This window comes from Mauremys reevesii, linkage group 4, assembly GCF_016161935.1.
Source record: "Mauremys reevesii isolate NIE-2019 linkage group 4, ASM1616193v1, whole genome shotgun sequence".
NCBI lineage: Eukaryota > Metazoa > Chordata > Testudines > Geoemydidae > Mauremys > Mauremys reevesii.
The window spans coordinates 90130881-90150388 of NC_052626.1; positions in this window are offsets into that span (position 1 = coordinate 90130881).

Genomic DNA, 19508 nt, shown 5'->3' on the forward strand with positions numbered 1-19508 from the left:
TCAGGATGTGGTCCCCATCAAATATGGGTTGTAACTGTTTGATATCCCATATGGGTTCTAGTGTGGGGCAATAGGTGACAAGTAGGGGTGTATGCTGGGCAGTTGTAGGAGTGCTCGAAAAATGAGTTTTTTTCTGTATGGAAGTTCTTATGGGTATTTGGGTGGCCCATTCCATGATGCAATCTATTCCTCTGGTTGAGTGTCCTTGTTTAGTGAAGGCAGTTTTAAAGAGTGTTTAGGTATATCCAGGACTTACTCTTCAAATAAAATTTTGTCGTATCCGAGTGCCTAGCTATAGATAACAAATTTCCTGCTGTGTGTTGGGTGGTTGCTGGATCTGTGGAGGTAAGTGTTATGATCTGTTGTTGTTTTTTGTATAAAGTCAATTGTAGGGTTCTGTTATTGAAGCTGATCATGTTGTCCAGAGAGTTGATACTGCTGTGGGAGTGTTCTAGAGAGAGTTTAAAATGGTTGTTGCAGTTGTGGTGGAGGAAATCTATGAGGGAGTTTAGGTCATCTGCCCAAAGGGTGAAATACCATTAGTGTCATGGTGCATTTTTCCAGAAATTATTCCTCAAGGTGGCCCTTGAAGAGGTTGGCATATTGTCCATCCTAGGAGACATAGATGTTCTCACAGCTTGGACAAATTGTTTATTGTTAAATGTAAAGTTGCTGTGGGTGAGAATGAAATGGATGAGTTTGGCAATGTGTTTGGAGGGTAGATTTGATTGTTGTTCATTATACAGTAAGCATTTGAGACAGGCAGCAATTCCATCAGAGTGAGGGATGCTGGAGTGGAGGTGACATCCATGGTGGCAAGGATGGTGTTCTGAGGGAGGTTGTTGATGTTGCATAGTTTCTGAAGGAAGTCAGTAGTTTCTTGGAGGAAACTGTCCCTTTGTGGTGAGTGGTTTGAGGACTATTTCTATGAGTCCTGATACTCCTTCAGTAAGAATGCAGTGACTAGATATGATGGATATACCCGGGTTCCCTTGTTTGTGCATCTTGGGAAGCATGCAGACAGTGCTTGGGACGGGTTCATGGGACAGGAAGTTGTAGAGTTCTTGGAGTCTTGGGGAAAGAGTTGATGATATCTTTAAATTCCTGGGTGAACTGCCGTGTGAGGTGGTCTTTGAGTTCTTTTTAGTAAGTAGTGTTGGTGAGTTATCTGTTGGCCTCATTAACATAGTCACCATGACTAAGGAATATGATGGCACTGTTTTGATCACTATCTGGTGGCTGGATTTCAGGGATTGTATAGCTGTCCTTTCAATGGTGACGACACTGTGTGGTTAAATATTTATTGGAGATTTCACAGTCTTTTTTTGGGGGGGGGGAAGCAATTGATGTAATGATCACATATGTGGTTCTGTCCACTGTTGGTGGGGATGGGTAGATGAGATGGTGTCATCCTTGTTGCAAAAGCTCTGAGGTAGAGTCAGTGGAAGAATTCTTCTAGTTCTTCACATTTCAGTATGGTATCAAGTTTTATTGTGGGGGTAAAGTTCAGTCCCTTCACGAGTAATGAGACTTCGGTTCCAGTTAGGGATAGCCTTGATAGGTTGATGTTAGGGTATCAGTAATGTCCATGTGATGGGTCCTGGTGTCATGGTTTCTCCTGGAGATGGTGTTCTGTTGGTGGTCTATACTAGAATTTTATATCATGTTAGTTAGCATACCTAGGCTAACATCTCCTAAAAATCACCTTTCAATGCTAGTCAATTCAAACCTCTAATGAGTAGACCAGGATTCTATTCTCAGCGCTACAAGTCTCCTTGGATTATGCACATCCCCTGTTTGTTCCCCAGCTAATTTCCATACCTGTAAAAAGGTGTCAATTATACCTATCTCACAGGTGTATTGTGAGGCTTAATTTATTAGTGTCTGTAAAGTGCCAGAATTCTACATCAAACAGCAAAACCAGAACATGAACAGATGTTGACCATACAAATACAAATATATTCCTTGGAATACTACAATCCCTTGTCTCTCACACACTGTTTTTTCAGGTGTCAGTGTAAACTGATAGGTAATATATACTTCACTAGATAATGGCTCTGCTCACCTATCTGGGTGGCAGCAGCACTGTGACCATCCTGTAGTAAGTAACAACAAAAGCTAAGCATGAATCTTGGGCAAAAATGTTCCTCCTTCAACTTCCATGGAACACCTTATCTGGCACTGCTCATCACCCTTAATAACAATCAAGTCTGCGGCCTGATCCTCAATGACATCTCTCCCATTGACTTCATAGGGAGTGGGACCCATGTTTTTGACAGATCAAAGCTTCTTGAGAGGAAAAAGAGAACATCCCAGCACCTGGAGTGAACAGCAGTGCAGATTTTGGCCTGTTAAAGATAAATCTGACACAATTGGGTTGTACAGGGAGTAAGTCAATACAGAATTTGTTGATCCTTTTGCTAGGATTCATAAACCCATGCATGGGAACGAGGTAGGAGGGTCAAGTTTTATACAAAACTGTTAGATCTTTCCCCTTTTTCTAAATGGCTAGCCCCAACTTCACATGGCTGTCTTACAGCTGTGAGAGAGTACCTGCTAGCTAAACTGTTTCTAATTTGACTTTTTTTTTTAACCAGAGAAAAGTTTTGGGTCGCTTTACCACAAAGGTGATTAATTCCATTGTTGAGCAAAGTAGCTGAATTTGCAAATTTAAATGAAACAACAGTTTACTCCATTTATTACAATAGAAGTTTTATTTGGTTTCTCATTGCACAGAGAGAAAATATAGGTTGGGGGCAGATCTTGCTCCCTCTGAGGTCAGGAGGAATTTTGCTATTGATTTCAATCATAGTAGGGTCAGGTCCTTTTGTATTTGCCAACTGATGGTCAAACACTACAGAACATTTACTGAAAATGGTCTTTCCCAGTCCATTTTCTGCACATTATCACAGCCAAGAGTCTAACTAGCATTCTCCAAGCCAAACATCAAAACTGTAATGGACCAAGTCAGCAGGGGTGGACAAAAGATAGTCTCAATGGAAGCCAGTTTTTCATATCTTACAGCAATAGTATTATCTACAAAAGTATAGACCGTGAAATTAATACACCTCTACCTCGATATAACACTGTCCTTGGGAGCCAAAAAATCTTACCGCATTATAGGTGAAACCACGTTATATTGAACTTGCTTTGATCCACCAGAGTGCGCAGCTCCCCCACGCCCCGGAGCACTGCTTTACCACGTTATATCCAAATTTGTGTTATATCGGGTGGCGTTATATCGAGGTAGTGGTGTAGTAAGATTCACCTCTCCTGCCTATATTGGCGATCTCTATTACATATGCACCATGAAGAACAATCAATTAGTCACCTCCAGGCCAGCTAAGTGACCTACAGTGGGTGTCAGAGAAGAGAATTTTATCCTTAAAGACTCATAGATTTTATCAGGTTTTGGATCAGGTCTTAGTAATATGGCCCAGACTCTGCACTGACTGACCAATCTCCCCAAATCTCCATGGAACCCTCTTTCTTGGCTAAACAGCACATCCACCCAATCCCTCCTTCCCTGCCTAACCCTAAGTTCCTCTTCTCCCTGACTAGTCTATGGTAAGACACCTTAGAAAAACCAAAGATCAGGTTAGATAGCTAAACACTTATTTGGAACGTGGCTGTCCCTACCCCTCATTCCACCACTGCCCCAAGTTATATGGTAAAGTGGCCACTTCTGCCCTAACCTTCATAAATAGTTCTTTGTAGGGTAAAATTTCTGATATGTTAATTTGGGGACTTTTTCATTTGGTTTGGTCCAAAAACCAGCCTTGTAGTAAAAGAAACTTTGATAAAATTCAGTATAACATTGGTAGGTTTCAATTGCTCTTCTCAGGGTACAAAACAACTAAAGAACAGATTTCATGGTCACATAAATTATTCGTGCAGTAGAAGGAAATACCATGAAGCTTATCTAGCCAGGTTGTGCTTTCAATACCTGAAGGATTTTACAAACCCAAGCAAAGAAATTGCAGCAGAACATGAAATTTGGTGGCTATAGCAACCGCCACCAATAATAATACAAAAATTGTCAACGTTCAAATAATTTTCTAAGCATTCATGAAATTATATGGTTTTAAAAAATTGGCTGATGTGTTGGGGGAAAAACCTCCCACTGCAAAAAGACCAACATCAAGAAAAATAGCTGGCAATAGCCTGAGGTAAATACCTTTGGTGGCTAAAATGTATTCACTCCTGGAACAGGAAAGTAATTGACAGCTTATTGCCAAGCAGGGATGACAGGCTGTTGTTGAGTCAAATTTCCAGATACTTTTAAGCATGTAATTGGTTATTTAAATATCATGATAGTGTGACAGATACTTTGGGGTAAAATCTAAGCCCTTGAATTAGGTGTCAGGAAGTGGCAGGTGGGATAGGAGATGGTGAGTCACCTGATTTTAGGCAGCAAGATTGGCAAAGGAGTAATGAGAACAAAAAACAAACTAACGAGAAGGGAGAGTAGGATGTCACATCTTTTCATGATGACAATTTCTTCTAATGCCTTTGCTTCTCAGTTATTTTTTGAGGATTCCTTTTCCACCCCAAAATTGAGTTTCCAAAAAATGCAGTTTTTCATGGCAACTCTTTTCTCCTCACTCTTTCATTCAGAACTGCATGCATTGCCAGTCCAGACACGCAGCTGCTTATCAAGGTTTTGCTCTTGGGCACCACTAAGAACTTATCACCCATCATTTATTTCAGAATCAGACTCAGGGCCAGCTTTTTAAAATATTAAATATGAAGATAGGTTCCTAGAGGCCTTAGAAAATCTCTCACTGTGCCTACCTTTAGGTGCTTAAATACCTTTAAAAATCTGGTCTTTATGCCATATACATTTCCCCATCTGTACTGTACACCACTGAACAAGGTTTAAATAAACCATTTTCCTTCATCCAATAGCAGATCCAATGTAGTCATTCAGAAGACACATAAAAACATGTCTTAATATTTCTCTGATATGCCAGTATTTTTTCCTTGAATATAAAACTCTCTTCTTTTTTTTTTTTTAGCTTTTAAAGTGCAAATGGATTTAAGAAGGGAGAGGGAGGTTGTCCTCTTTTCTGCTTTGAAGGGGAATAAAAGAAAAGTTGTTCCTTAAATTCAGTTTAATAAAAACTGAAGTGTTTCAATATCAGCTTATTTTAAAATGATGGCCAATTTTCTAGAAATTCCCTTCATTCACTGCATCTCTTAGCACAGTGTAATGTATACTATAATTTAGTTTAAAGCTACTTAATCTTCATCCACCTGAAACCTGAAACTGCTGCACTGAAATATTGCAATAGCAGGTACTATATTTAAGGTTAAAGTCAGTCTTCCATTATAACTTCCTGTATTCACTTTCTGAAAACTTTATAAAAATTCTCCTTTGTCTGGAACTTTCCTTATTTGCTTTAAGCCGGGGATGGATATGAAAGTTCAAGAAAAATCCCTTCAGACATCTTTGAGTTATGGGACCCTTTCTCAGTCATTTGGCATTGTTCCGAAGCATGCTTTGTACAGAAGCACCCTATCTGAACATCTCACAGTTTGAGACTAGAGATGGTCAGAAATTTGTCTTTCTGGGAATTGTTTTTAAATAATTTTTTCCAACATTTCCCAATTTTTTGGTTTAAAAAAATACCCAAGCCCCCTTTTTTTGTTGTTTTTGTTGTTGTTGCTAAAAACTGGAAAATTTTTACTCTAAAAAGATCAGTTTGGGATTTCTGATTTTTTGATGAAGACTAGAAAGTTTCAGATAAAGTGAACATTTTCCACTAATTGTTTTGATTTGCTTGAAAAGCCATTTTTCATTGGAAACAGGTTCACACAAAAAAAAAACCTGACTAGGTCTTTTTGGTATATTTTCAATCTTGAGCTGACCTTTGTGCTCCTGTAATCCTCAACAGTCCAGTCTCCAAGTAGAACCTCCTTAGGAACCTGAGAAAACAGCAGAGGCATTCATAGGCACAGATAGTGTTTCAGATTGATGTTGGGACAATTTGTATGAAGATTATAAATGGCTCCTTGAAAGACAGTAAAATAATAAAAAATGAAAGGGCCAGTTTTTTTGGATCCCTAAAACAAAGGGGATATGAGGCAGTTGAGAACTTCCTCGATGTGGAAATAATTTCAGCTAACACAGTCACTTCCCCTGGAATCCCAGGCACAAGGAGGTATGCTGGTAATTGAGGGATATGGCTGGAGTATACTGTGCTCTGGCAATCCCTGGAGTGCATTAAAGTTTAGAGGAGACCTACGACTACTGTAAATTCCTCTGGGACCTCCTCCAGCCTTCAGCAATCCTGAGGATCAGAGAAGCACAAAGTTAGTCTACAGCCACCATTGCAACTTCTTCTCCTTAGTTACACCAAGCAGGCTCTGGCACAACTCCAGATCTAGCCCTAAATTTCTGTTCTTCCTCTTAGCTAAAAAGGTATGTCCTTCCCATTGTTAAGTGATGTGCTGTAGCACTCTCATTCTGGCTAAAGACTGTCTCCAGCCAAACCACAGCAGCAAAGGCTTAGTAATCTGTCCCAGTCTGCACCATTCATCTCAAGAGATGAGAATCCCTCTCTTCGGCACCCGTTCATTCCCATAAGATGCAATTAAATGGGATTGCTCGTGTAAATTTGTTACATTGGAAATGTAAAAAACCTGGTTCTCAGAATGCCAATAATTTGACCACATTGCAATTATATGGTATTTTCAATTAGCAGTTCTTGACAAATTTCAGCTATTACAGGGTGAAAATTTGCAGAGGGAGGGAACCATTATCCCTCCACCCATAATCAAAAAGGGGCCAGTGCCGGGAGATAATTAAATTACAAAGATTCACAAATGAACCAAAAGTTACAGACCAGAAAATCTCCTTTCAGTGTCTGAGAATTGACAATAGAGTGAATGTTGCTTTACAATGCACAGCAGCCCTAGCTGAAGAATAGCTTTATCAAACGCTTTGACTGAAGTTAACAAAAGAAGTGCAGCAAGCTGTTCAGCAGAGATTTCAACTCCAATGAGCAAGAACCTCCACACTAGCAAACTCATTGACATTCACCCTGGTAAGCTGGAGTCAGAGTGGTGAGGACATTCGCACATTGAAAAGAGCAGCAGTTTACCTTGGATGGAGTACAGCAAGAGGTTGGTTTTATTCAAAATGGATTAAATGAAGCAAAACCTAAGATTGGGCTGAGGGCCAGCTAGTGGAGAAGAGGGCCAAAGGAGAACTATGTTTTTTCTTAAAAGAAGACCTTTTGCTAACTGAGGATTAGTTGAATCCCACAGCTGGCACAGGGAAAGTAACCAATCATTTGTCTGCAGTTACTTCTCATACAATCCATAAATGATGCAGAAGTCGGACCCATATAAAACGAGGACAGAATTTGGCCCATTGTCTTTTTATTGTAAGCGTGTTTCAGAGATTGTTGAGATTTGGTAACAGGAAGGGGAAGGACTTACGAAGGTAACTGCCAGACAACCTATAAAACATGTCACACAGACAATAACAACTTTTGTATATTTTCCCTTGCTATAAAATGTAATAGAGAATTATATCCCCACTATAGAATTCTTTGGGATGGTTAAAAAAAAATGATGGAGAAGGTATCAATCTTAAATGTTATATTTATTTCAGGTCAGCTCTATGGAAACCTAGGGTACATCTACACTGTAAAAAAGACTCTCGCCTGGCCCAGATCAGTTGACATGGGCTCAAGGGGCTGGGGGGCTATAAAACTGCAGTGCAGATGTTTGTAAGGGAGTCTCACAGCCTGGTTCCAGCCCGAGCCCAACCATCTACACTGCAGTTTTATACAGGGCCGCCCCGGGGGTGGGCAAGTGGGGCAATTTACCCCGGCCCCACAGGGAGCCCCCCCACAAGAATATAGTATTCTATAGTATTGCAACTTTTTTTATGGAAGGGCCCCCCGAAATTGCTTTGCCCCAGGCCCCCCTCAATCCTCTGGGCAGCCCTGGTTTTATAGCACTGCAGCTCAAGCCCCGTAAGCCCAAGTCACCTGATCCAGGCCAGTTGCAGCTGTATTGCAGATTTTTTTTCACAGTGTAAAGGTACCCATATAGGCTTAGATACCAAGTTAGCAAAACTTAAGTACAAGTTAAGTCCATCCTTATTCAGCAAAGGACTTCACCATGTGCTTTAGTCCTACTGCAGTCAACAGGACTTAAGCGCATGCTTACTGTCTCAATCCCTGGGTAGGCTGCTCCTTCTGAGACCCTTTTCCAGGCCCCTGAGTACACTTTTTTTGGCAGGCCTGTTCCTCCACTTCTCTTTGGGATGGGATCCTGCAATCCAACCACTTTCTGACTGTGTCTACTGGTTATACACCCTGGGTTATCAACCATTTTACCCGCAGGTCCAACAGGATTTGGATTCTGCTCGAGTTCCGCAGTTGGGCGTCTGCTGTCAGTAATAGCGTGCAGTGACACAAAAGCAGCTTCTCCAGAACAAAGTATGATTTATTTGCCAAAACGGTACACAGAGCTTAGAGAAAGAGACTTAAAATTAAGAGACCTATAGGCATATTGTCTTGCCTAAGCTTGACATACCCCTCAAGTTCCTGGTAGATATGGCTTACCCTTGCTGTCCCCTGTTCTCTCTGGGTACCAAATCACAGCTCACTGGTTCCAGATCCTGACTCTCAAGTCAGGTTGTCTGTGTGTCAGCCTCACTGCATGCTGACACTGTGTCTCGGTCTGCTTCCAGCTGAGCTGACCAGCTCCCCACTCACCTCCCCACCCCTTTTTCTTTTTTTTTTTTGCCAGGGGTACCTTTTTTTAAACCCCCGAGGGTCTTTTGATCTAAACCACAGCTTTGGAAGAGAAAAAGATTCTAATTTGGATAGTCCCAGACACATAGGTTCTTATCCCAACTGATGTCCCAGCCATTGTTGTCTTAACTCATTTGAAGTGGGTACCTAAGAAGCTGTATTATCTGTTACATTGCTTTATGCTTCCTGGGTTCATTAATAACCCCTCTTTACAGCATCCTTTGATATGACTCTATGCATTCAGTCTGGCAGCAATATAAAACTGAACAGGGAAACAGGTCATACCTAATGTTCCCAAGAAATAATACAGACATTTTCCCAGTTAGTCCCATTTATGCCCTTTGAATGGGGGTGGGCTGCTGAATCTGGGCCTTAATTCTTATTGTATTCTATAGCAGTTTTCCAGGGAAGTTGGGCAAAGAGCTGAAGAGCACAGGACAGGGACCAAGGCCAAAGGACAAGAATTCTAAAAGAATGGGCAAAAAACTAAAAATTACAGAGCAGTGTTGAATGGCAAAGAAAGATGAGTAATTTTGTTTTATTTTAAATAAATCAATGAGTTGGTCAGAGAGGATTTCTCCTCTTGGGAGGGATACAAACTGAAAACAGTCATTTTCGGTGTATGGACCAAATTCTGCTCTCAATTACTCCTCTGTAATCCCACTATCGTTGAAGAGATTGCACAGGTGTAACCTTGGACAGAATTTGGCTCAATCACTTTAGAACAATTCCTGTCCTTATTTTCATGATGCAATGTCAAAGTAGGAACAGATTAATTAAAGTAAGAAAGTCAGTATCTGTCAATGCATTCTCCTGAGGATCAATGGTGCAAAAATATTATGCTTCCCTATAACCCGGGATCCGTGAGACAGTGTTCACTGTAAACTCCATGTCTCTTGGACAAGAGTAGAAGAGAGACTATGGATTCCTCACACTCCAGTGCACTGTAAATTCTATCTCTGTGCACACATAGGGAAAAGAAAGAGGATACTTAAAGGATGCTATGGCAGATTCTGATCCCAGCAACACTTATATAAATCTAGAGAAACCCTACTGACTTCGTTGTGGAAAGAAGAACTGCCACAACAGAGAGGCATCTTTAAAAAGCTGATGAAACAAGGTAGAAAAACAGTAAATTGAGAGAGACATTAGCTATGTATCTAAGGCTAATTGAATTGAGCAAGAATGAGCAAATGGAATAAATATGCACTTGAGAACAAAATAACACATTTTATGAAAAGTTGAAATATTAGAAAAACCAAGCTTACTCTAATGTGTGTACTTAGCTGGGGCTAATGATCATACCAGAGTCCAGACATTGAGATTCTGACAGAATTACTGGAGATCAGTAGTAAGGCTGACACAGTGTACATCCACAAATGTTACAGGATCCTAACAACAAAAAAGCAGATTCCTATATTCCTAGGAACCTGAGAAGTATTTTTCTGTTAGACTAAATAAGGAAGAAAACAATTAATCTTTAAAAGAAACAAAAACTTTATCTTCCCGGATTCCAGCCCAATCACACAAGCTCAGGGAAAACATCTGGCATTAAAAAAGAAAATTTATTATGATTTTAGTATCTCTATTCTATTTATTTTAGCGTGCTAAGTCACTTTGCAGAGTGAAGGCATGGTCCCTGCTCTGAAATGCTTACAAATGAAGGCCCAGGTCCTGCAGCTTGCTGCATGCAGGCAAATTGTGTCTGAGCAGAAGTCAGTGGGATTTCATGTGGACACAGCTGTCTATCCATACTCAAGATACAGTATCAGGCCTTAAAGCTTCAGTCCCTGATTGGGGTCTTATAGATTTGAATGGGATTTCAAACGGGAGCAGAGACTTACACTACAAGATTCTGATCAGGATCAAAGCTAAACAGACAACATATAGATATAGACAACATACTGGTCGGGGTTGGCATCCAACAGCCAACAAATGACTGAGTGGTTATAGACCAGAGAGAACAAAAATGAACGTGTAGTAGCATGTGGGTAGTTTAGAAAACACTATGGACTCATCTGGAACAAGGCCGCCCAGAGGATTCAGGGAGCCTGGGGCAAAGCAATTTTGGGGGCCCCTTCCATTAAAAAAGTTGCAATACTATAGAATACTATATTCTCGTGAGGGCCCCTGCAGGTTCCGGGGCCTAGGGCAAATTGCCCCACTTGTCCCCCACCACCACCACCCCGGGCCTACCTGATCTGGAATGCAAAACTGAAGAGTCCCTCTTTATTTACTAGGCTAAAATGTGCATATTCTAGAATGTAACTTGCATCTACCCATTTGACTAACTCATATGAATCATCCTATAGATTTATGGAATAAGGGCATGGAGCAGCATGTTCATAACAATGACGGGACATCAATCACTATTTTCCCAAGGATCTGGCAGATCATTCAGTGGCAAATCTGTTAGTTTTAGTTAGAATTCAGATGAATTAGAACTGGTTTTCCAATTAATAATGTTACAGACTTCACTTTGTGAACCATATGCCCATTGCAAATCATTCACTCTGTCAGTTTAAATGCACATTTTTTCCAGAACAACACTGATCTTTAGTGGCAGCCAAACTAAAGAAACACTGTTATTTTCCTACAGAGATGAAAGGGAACATAAGTATATGAAACACCAAATGGAAATGCAAAAGCAAAGAGCTAATTATCCTTTAATATGATACATGTATGTAGAACTGTTCCATTGTATTTATCTAGAATGATATTCACCTTCTTATTGCATAACATTACCAAATTAAAAGATTAGGAGAAAGAGGCAGAAACATGTAAATATTTCAGACTACCTAAGGGTATGCCTTCACTACCGGCCGGATCAGCGGCCAGAGATTGATCCAGCAGGGATTGATTTATTGTGTCTAGTCTGGACACGATAAATCGATCCCCGAGCACTCTCCCGTCGACTCCTGTACTCCAGCTCGGTGAGGGTCGCAGGCAGAGTCGATGGGGGAGCGGCAGCAGTTGACCTACCACAGTGAAGACACCACAGTAAGTCAATCTAAGTACGTCAACTTCAGTTATGTTATTCACGTAGCTGAAGTTGCATAACTTAGATCAATTCCACCACCCCCACCCCCAGTGTAGACCAGGCCTAAGATTGCCTCCGCCAAAAAAGAGTGAGACATTTCCCAAAGTGTGAGTAGCCAGGGATGCCTATTACCCAGCTGTTGGTCAATAACAGGATTTCAAATAGATTTTAAGATCTAGTTCAGCACATACTATGCAAAGAGACTGAGCAATCAATCATATTCAGGGGAGCTGCTGAGCACCCCACAGCTCCTGTTGACTTCAGCACCTGTAAAAATCAGGTAATTCACTAGGTAAATAAAATACTTTGGATTAAACTAGATAATATTGTACTTACCTTTTGTATCGAAACACACCCATGAACTCAGAATAACCCCTGTCGCCTGTGAATTTCAAGTTTTCTTCCCTTCTTGACTGTATTTTCTGGAAGCTCTGAATCCTTAAAATGCCACCCCCTGACAAAGAACTGAGAAATGGATATGTTAGTTATAGTTGACATTTCTGCATCCACCACAGGGTTAGAGGAACTGCAGATTGGAAGGTGAGTGTGGGCTGCAAAATCCAGGATGAAGCAGCAGGAAGGAAGGTGAAAAGCAGCCAATAATTTAGCTGTGAGCACGGGGTTCAGTGTGGGCTAATCAGATTAGGAATTCCTCCCACATATTGGGGTTCTCAAACATGTTCAGACTGTGGACCACATCTTAACAGATTCTCTTGTGGACCCTGTATGTATATGCAAGTTACACTCTAGCCAGTACTGTACCTGGAGATAGCACTCACACAGTGCGAGAACTGGTTGAAGTGTTTGTTGCCAGCAATTTAGTTGTTGGTTTTTCTATCTGAGAATAATTTTTTATTCATCTGTAGTTGCATAACATCCTTGTGACAACTACAGCTGCTGTTCAAATGGAAATGTGATAGTAAGAACATATTTATGTATCTTAGTGCAATGTGTTTTGTCCTTGGTGGGAGGGGAGGAGGAGAGAATGGATTGAACCACTTTGTTCACTTGTGCTCTTTATTTCTTTTCCATCTCCTCTGTTCTTCTCAGCTGAAAACAAGGAGAATCAGCATCATGTGGCCAGCTGGCTCTCTCTGGACCACCAGCAAATGTTCTACACATCATAATTTGGGAACTTCCGCTGTAGATCACCAATGATCAAGCCCATCCTGGGACAAGCTCCCATCTAGGAAAGTATAAGCAAGTGTGTGTCCTGATGAGTGTAAAATGCTTAGATTGTTATGGCTAATAACAGCCATAATACTTTATCTAATGGGTTACCTAACTGGATTTGATAGCTGGCCAGATGCTAGACTTCATTTATTTTTTTGTATGATCTGATCATTTGTGAGGAGAATGTAAATGACTTAAATCAGCATAGCAGTTCTATTCAATCATTTTACAATGTAGCAATTTAAAGCCCATGTCAGATTTATAGGAAGCCAGAGTATTTTTTTAAATCAAGTCTTTTTTATTAAAAAAAATCAGAATAGTCTGTTTTACTGGAGATGAGATCCATTTTTAGGTGTATACAGAAATCACAGTGTACAGAATAAAAAGAACTTTGGGCTAAATTTGGGGCTGCATTGGTTAAATTGAGAGTAGAATCTTACCATTTATGAGGACACAACATGTTGTCCACTGTGTCAGTCATTTACTGTTTTAATTTCTAAAGCAAGTATGCTGATTTATGTCAAATTGTCTCTCTGACTACGTCATCAATGAGCTATATAATATCCATCAGTGCAGATACCAATATTTAAAAGACACAAAGATGCTCCATGTGAGCAGACTCCTTTGTCATTCCCCGCCACCAGTGACCGATTAGTCAGTGGGGGTCTGCATCTGCATTCCCTTCAGCACCACATTTTGAACATCTCATAATCTTAAATGTATGTATCCTCACAAACATATCTGTGAGGTTGGAAAGTGCTATTATCCCCATTTTACAGATGATGTGCTGAGGCACAGAGCAGCTAAGTGACTTGCCCATGGTCAAACAGGAAGTCTGTGGTGGGGCAAGGAATTGAACATGGGTAGCCTAAGTCAGTACCCTAACCACTAGACCATCCTTCTTCTCCTGGGTGTGGGACTCTGCCTGTGTGGAACACCTTGTAGGACCAGGGTTAAAGAGGTTTTCTTTTTTTCCTCTCCTAAGTCATGCTGCTTACACATCTCCTACTGAAATATATAGAATGAATCCTGGATTGAACCCATAAATCTTTTCATTTAAATTCCATATGAGGTCAAAGACTTTTGGCTCACATATAGCTCTCTATAAATAAGGCACCCAGAGAATAATGTCCGAGACAAAACAATATAATGAAAAGCACATGCATACAACGACATTTTTCAATCAACAAATGCATTAACTGTATTTCCTGCAAGCGCATAGAAAGCGATTTTTTAAAAAAGTTAATTGTTTAAAATAAAAGTGCTTTAAGGCTTTTCTGATATTTCCTTTTTCTTGCATTGATTTTCTTTTTCAAACTGTATTAAAAATTTAGTGCAAGTTTCCAACTTTTCAATACACCCTAAAGCAATATAAGCATTCATTTAAAAATGTATTGAGATAAAATAAAGTAATAATTAAGCTTTGTAGAAAAAGGTACTTTTAGGTCATGATGAGGTACTTGTTGTAAAGTCTATTGGACTCAAAAGTCCATGGGCAATGTATACTACAGTTGCCAACACTGTATTTCAGAAATATCGGACTGTTTTCTTTAGCACCCCCACCTCACCCCTCCTCCTGATATAATTATTATTAATAATAATAATAATAACAATAATAATAAGCAGCAGCACTCACCTACCTTCACCAGGGATATTTCTTGCTGCTTTTTGCAGCAATCAGCAACTCCTGATCTTGTTGTACAGAGATGAAGAAATAGGGAACATCCCTTGTAATAAGGGTGTTAGCAACCCTAATGCATACTGAGCATCCTCATTACTACACTAACCCTAAAAATCTTTCCCCCTTTAATACCATGTGTAAGGTGAATGAGAGACTAAAGGGGAACAGACCCTAGATCTCCTGACTCCTCATCCTCCACTTTTACCACTAGACATGCTTCCTCTCTTGATGAATGAAGCAGCTGTTCCCTGTCGAGAAGAACTAAATGGCTAGAATTTATACAGCATGTGGGAAGAGTACTGCATCACAAGATGGCAGAAAACATGGCAAATGGAAAGCTGCAAGCGGACAAACAGCTCTGAAAGGCTCTCAGATGGCCTGTATGGGGATAAACTCTTCACACTGTGGAGGGATAAATATCCAGGCTAAAGAAATGACTTTTATTTACATGACAAGGGTGCATAGGCATCACTTTTACAACCAGGGTTCAAATACAGGGAGTACCTCAACTTCATATGACAAGACTAACTAATTGATGCTTCTAAACATTTATCTCAATCCTTCCAGAATGCCAGGAGGGAAATCCACAGCAACTGCATCCAAGACTAATATTCTTTTTGCGACAAAGATTTTCATTATTGTTTCAATAACTGATTATTGGCATGGAAGTTCTAAGCATCTCTGTATAGAAAACTGAACAACAAAACATTTTCAGGAAATTAAGTTAATCTTTGTCCATTTAAATAGTCGCTGTTCTACACATTTCTTCATTTCTGCCAACGAAACCAAAAATTTAAAAGATCCACCATGTAAAAAGAACCCTGAAACTCAATCAAGTTTAAATTTTGAGTACAGGATTACATTTAGTCTTCTATCTGAGTAAAGTAAATCCTGCTCTTTAGAGCTGGATTCTTGCACAAAGACATCAGACTGATATGCTAACAAGTAGAATCTATGGTCTCACACCCATTTTACACCATATTTATACTGCCCTAGATATCAGTGGAGTTACTCCAGATTTACACAGATGTGAGACCATAGATTCATAGAGGTCTGAGTCTCATTTACATTAAGGCCCCTGTAGACCACTCTACATTTATATCCATTATTAGGCCCCTTTACAATGTCAGAGTGGTGCAAAAGGGCCTCAGTGTACATAAGAATCAGGCCCATAGATTATCAGGGCAGAAGGGTCCACTGTTGTCTCCTTCTGTGTCCTCAGGTGTAACAAAGGCTGCAGAATTTCATTCAGGAAATCCTGCAACAAGCCCAATAACTTGTGGTTGAACTAGATCGTGTATTTTAGAAAGACAGCCAGTCTTGATTTAAAGATTTCAGTTAATGGAGATTTCATCATATTGTAAAATGACATGACGGAACAATTTACTAACATACATGGTATCACTCAAAAACCTCATCAATGTCAGAGCCCCACTGTACACTCCCTAGGACAAAGGGCTTTGACCTAATCAAGGCTCCTCGGTGGTACTGCAATACCACATCCGTTAGTAAGTTATTCTGATGGTTAATTACTCTTTGGGGGGAGGTTGTTTTGTTTTTTTAATTGTGAATCAGATCCAACATGTCTGTCCTTCTGCCCATAACTTATCAAGTTTGATGTCCATTCCCAGTGTCGTGAAGAAACTCTTCATGCAGCACATCACCAGTGACACTTCTGATCATCACTGACCATTTTGTGCACTGTTCTCTGATCTCAGTTTCTCTGATCCCATGCACAAGATGGTCTGTCAAAATGCTCAGATGGAAATGAATATATAAGGAAACACCCACATATTAACATCACACAAAATCATGAAAATTTACTAGGCCAGGTGCAAAATCTTTACTTTGATGATGGTGATAAAGAAAAGAATGGATGTTATTTTACTTGTTAGTCAAAAGACATTACTCATCCCAGGCAAATGGACAAGTAGAATTTTCACTGGCTGATTTACACAGAATTATCCTATATGAACTGCTTAACTAAAATATCAAAGACACTATAGAATGTGAAAAATGAAACAATGTGCTTCTGCAATGTGCCTCTTCATTTTACTATATCCAAAATCAATCCCACCCTGATCAGAGTTTTCATTTAGTCTTTTTGTGAGCTGTTTTCATTTATCTTCTACTTATCTATTATTCTAGTTAGTTTTTTCCACCCTCAATAGTATATTGTGTAGTACAATATTTGATATAATAAGTAATATAATGTGTGTTTTGTTTTTCTTTGTCTATTTGCTGACAGTTTGACCTGGCATCTAATGCTGTGCTGTATACAAAGCAGCTTCTAGATTTTTATAAAACAATAATCATTAAGGCTTTTGTTGATTTGTTTGTTTTTGTTTTTGCCAGCAACTGCTTCAAAAACACAGGTTAAGATAGTGATGACACAGGACGTGGGTGAAAAATTTGAGACTTGTAATAGATGTTGTGCCTATCTCCTGGCAGTTCTACAGAAGAACATTATTAGTATAAGGGTATAAATATCCACTAGTAATCACTTCACTGCCATCAAAATCTCAGAGCTAGTATTGACAACCCCTGAAAAAGGGGAAAATAAAGTAAACATTAATGGTAAAGTGTCTGTGCCATATTGTAAAACCCCATGTGGCCTTTTTCTGACTGCATGCACAAAAGAGTACATGCAAAAATGCACTAGCTTTTGTGCAACTAATATACACATGCAACTGCATACACAAGCATAGTAACTGCACTTGCAAATCACCAGTCACTCCATTTGTACATGCACTTCCCACAACTGCACACCAGCTGGAGTTACTGCATGAGTAAATTAGATGTTTAAATACATGTGGATTTTTTTCACAAGGAACTACATGCACACAGCAAATGCAATCAGTCATATTTTACAACACATCCAGAATCATTGTGGTAGCATGCGTAATGTCCTAAGAAGAGATGGAATGTGGCATTGACCCACCAAGTCTGAGAATTCTGGTAGCTGCATTTTTATAAACTGAATTCTGAATAATTGGGAGCTCATTAAACAAGTTGTTACATTAGTACTTTCTAATGATAAAAGCACTGCCTAAAATACACAATGCAGCTTTAGAAAGCGGATCTTTGGCGAATACTGAAAGACTCAGTCACTGCTTGATTTTTACACTCAGGCTGCGTCTACACTTGGAGGGATATGAATGACTCCCAACTCACGACATACTCATGCTAGAGCTCAGTGATCTAGCTGCACTAAAATAGCAGTGTAGCTGTGACAGCAGGGGCAGCAGTGAGCAGTGTCAATGGACTGGCCACACTGCATGTGTACCCCCCGGAGTCCAGGCAGGTTTGTACACAGATGGCTGGACCATCCTGTCACTCACCAATACTCATTCTACTGTAACTACACTATTTTTAATGAGCTAGCAAGAGTTTGCCTACACAAGCTGGGAATCACAGCTCACGGTGTACATGTAGCTTCAGAAGGCTGGTGTAAACTGGAGTAGCCCCACTGACTCCAATGGAGCTATGTTGATTTACACAAGCTGAGGATCTGGCCTTCAAACTTTGAGTACTTAGAAATGCTCCTTTTTTATTTATTTATTTTTCCGTGACCAGTAAAATTCTGTGCTATTTATTTGGCAGCAGAATTCTCTATTGAGCAACAAAGGGTCAATAATATTTTAGCCTTTTCAGAATGTTGTTTTTAAACATGAGGGCTATATTTCTTTGAAATATGATAAGAATTGATAACACTGAAACCCATAAGAGGAAATAAAACTCAATGCCACACCACTGACCATAACGTTTTCATGCTGAAAAATTTCAAGTGTTAAAATATACAGTGCCCAGGCACCAAGTCAAGAATTTGTCCTTGAGGAAACTTCATAATATATATATGAGATCATGATATTCTCACTCATTCTAATAAACTGGCACTGACTAGCTACGAGTGAAACTTAACAAGTATTATACCAGAAGTGCCAACTCATTTTCGTAGACGCTTTTACAGAACTCCAATATATATATTGCACCAGAACTGCAGACAGCACAAGAACAATAGTCATGTTGGGTTTGGCAGCCACTAATAAATAATATGCAACTTTCCGAAGGGCAACCTCTCAATTATGGAGTGCTATAATGTCAAGCTTCAATTTCTTCCAAAACCAAAAAATATTTACAGTTGGCTGGCTGCAATCATTGACACAATTCCACTCATGGGATTTAAAATTACTGGTGTTCTCTGACAAAGAGTACAGACTTTTTTTCAGAGATTCATAGCAGCTAATTTCAAAGCATCTGGAATAACTGCTGAAGCTGGTATTTATAAAATCCTAACAAATGTGATACAAATTGAAAAAATCTGTTCTCAGTTAAAACCCAGGGAACACAATTGATTTGCCTTCCAATTAATTTTGAGGTATTTACTGATGGTAACATGTTCCCAAATCAGGGTGGGGAAAATAAAGGAGAAAATTCAAAAGTCATCTAATAACTTCCAGGATCAGCTTTTTGCTGGAGTGTGCAGAAATCATCATCAATTCCCCAAACTCCATTCTACCTGTATGGGAAAGAGATGTGGGGTCCTAAAGGCCAGGGGAGAAAACTAGAGAGGAAAGAGGGAGAAACACATTGTAAAAGGGAGTTTTAAATCAGGATGACAAACAATTTCAAAGGACTTCAACAAGTAAATAGCAAAACCAAACCAGCTGTAGCACTGGCACCTGACTATCTGACTACTCCTTCTGTCCAGTATCGTGACCTCCAATACTATGGTCCTTGCCTTCTTTGCTCTGTATGAAGCCTTTTTCAATTGCCTCTCATTGTCCCCTTGTTCACTTTTCCAAGCTGCACACTGTTCTCATATCATTATCCCAGCCCT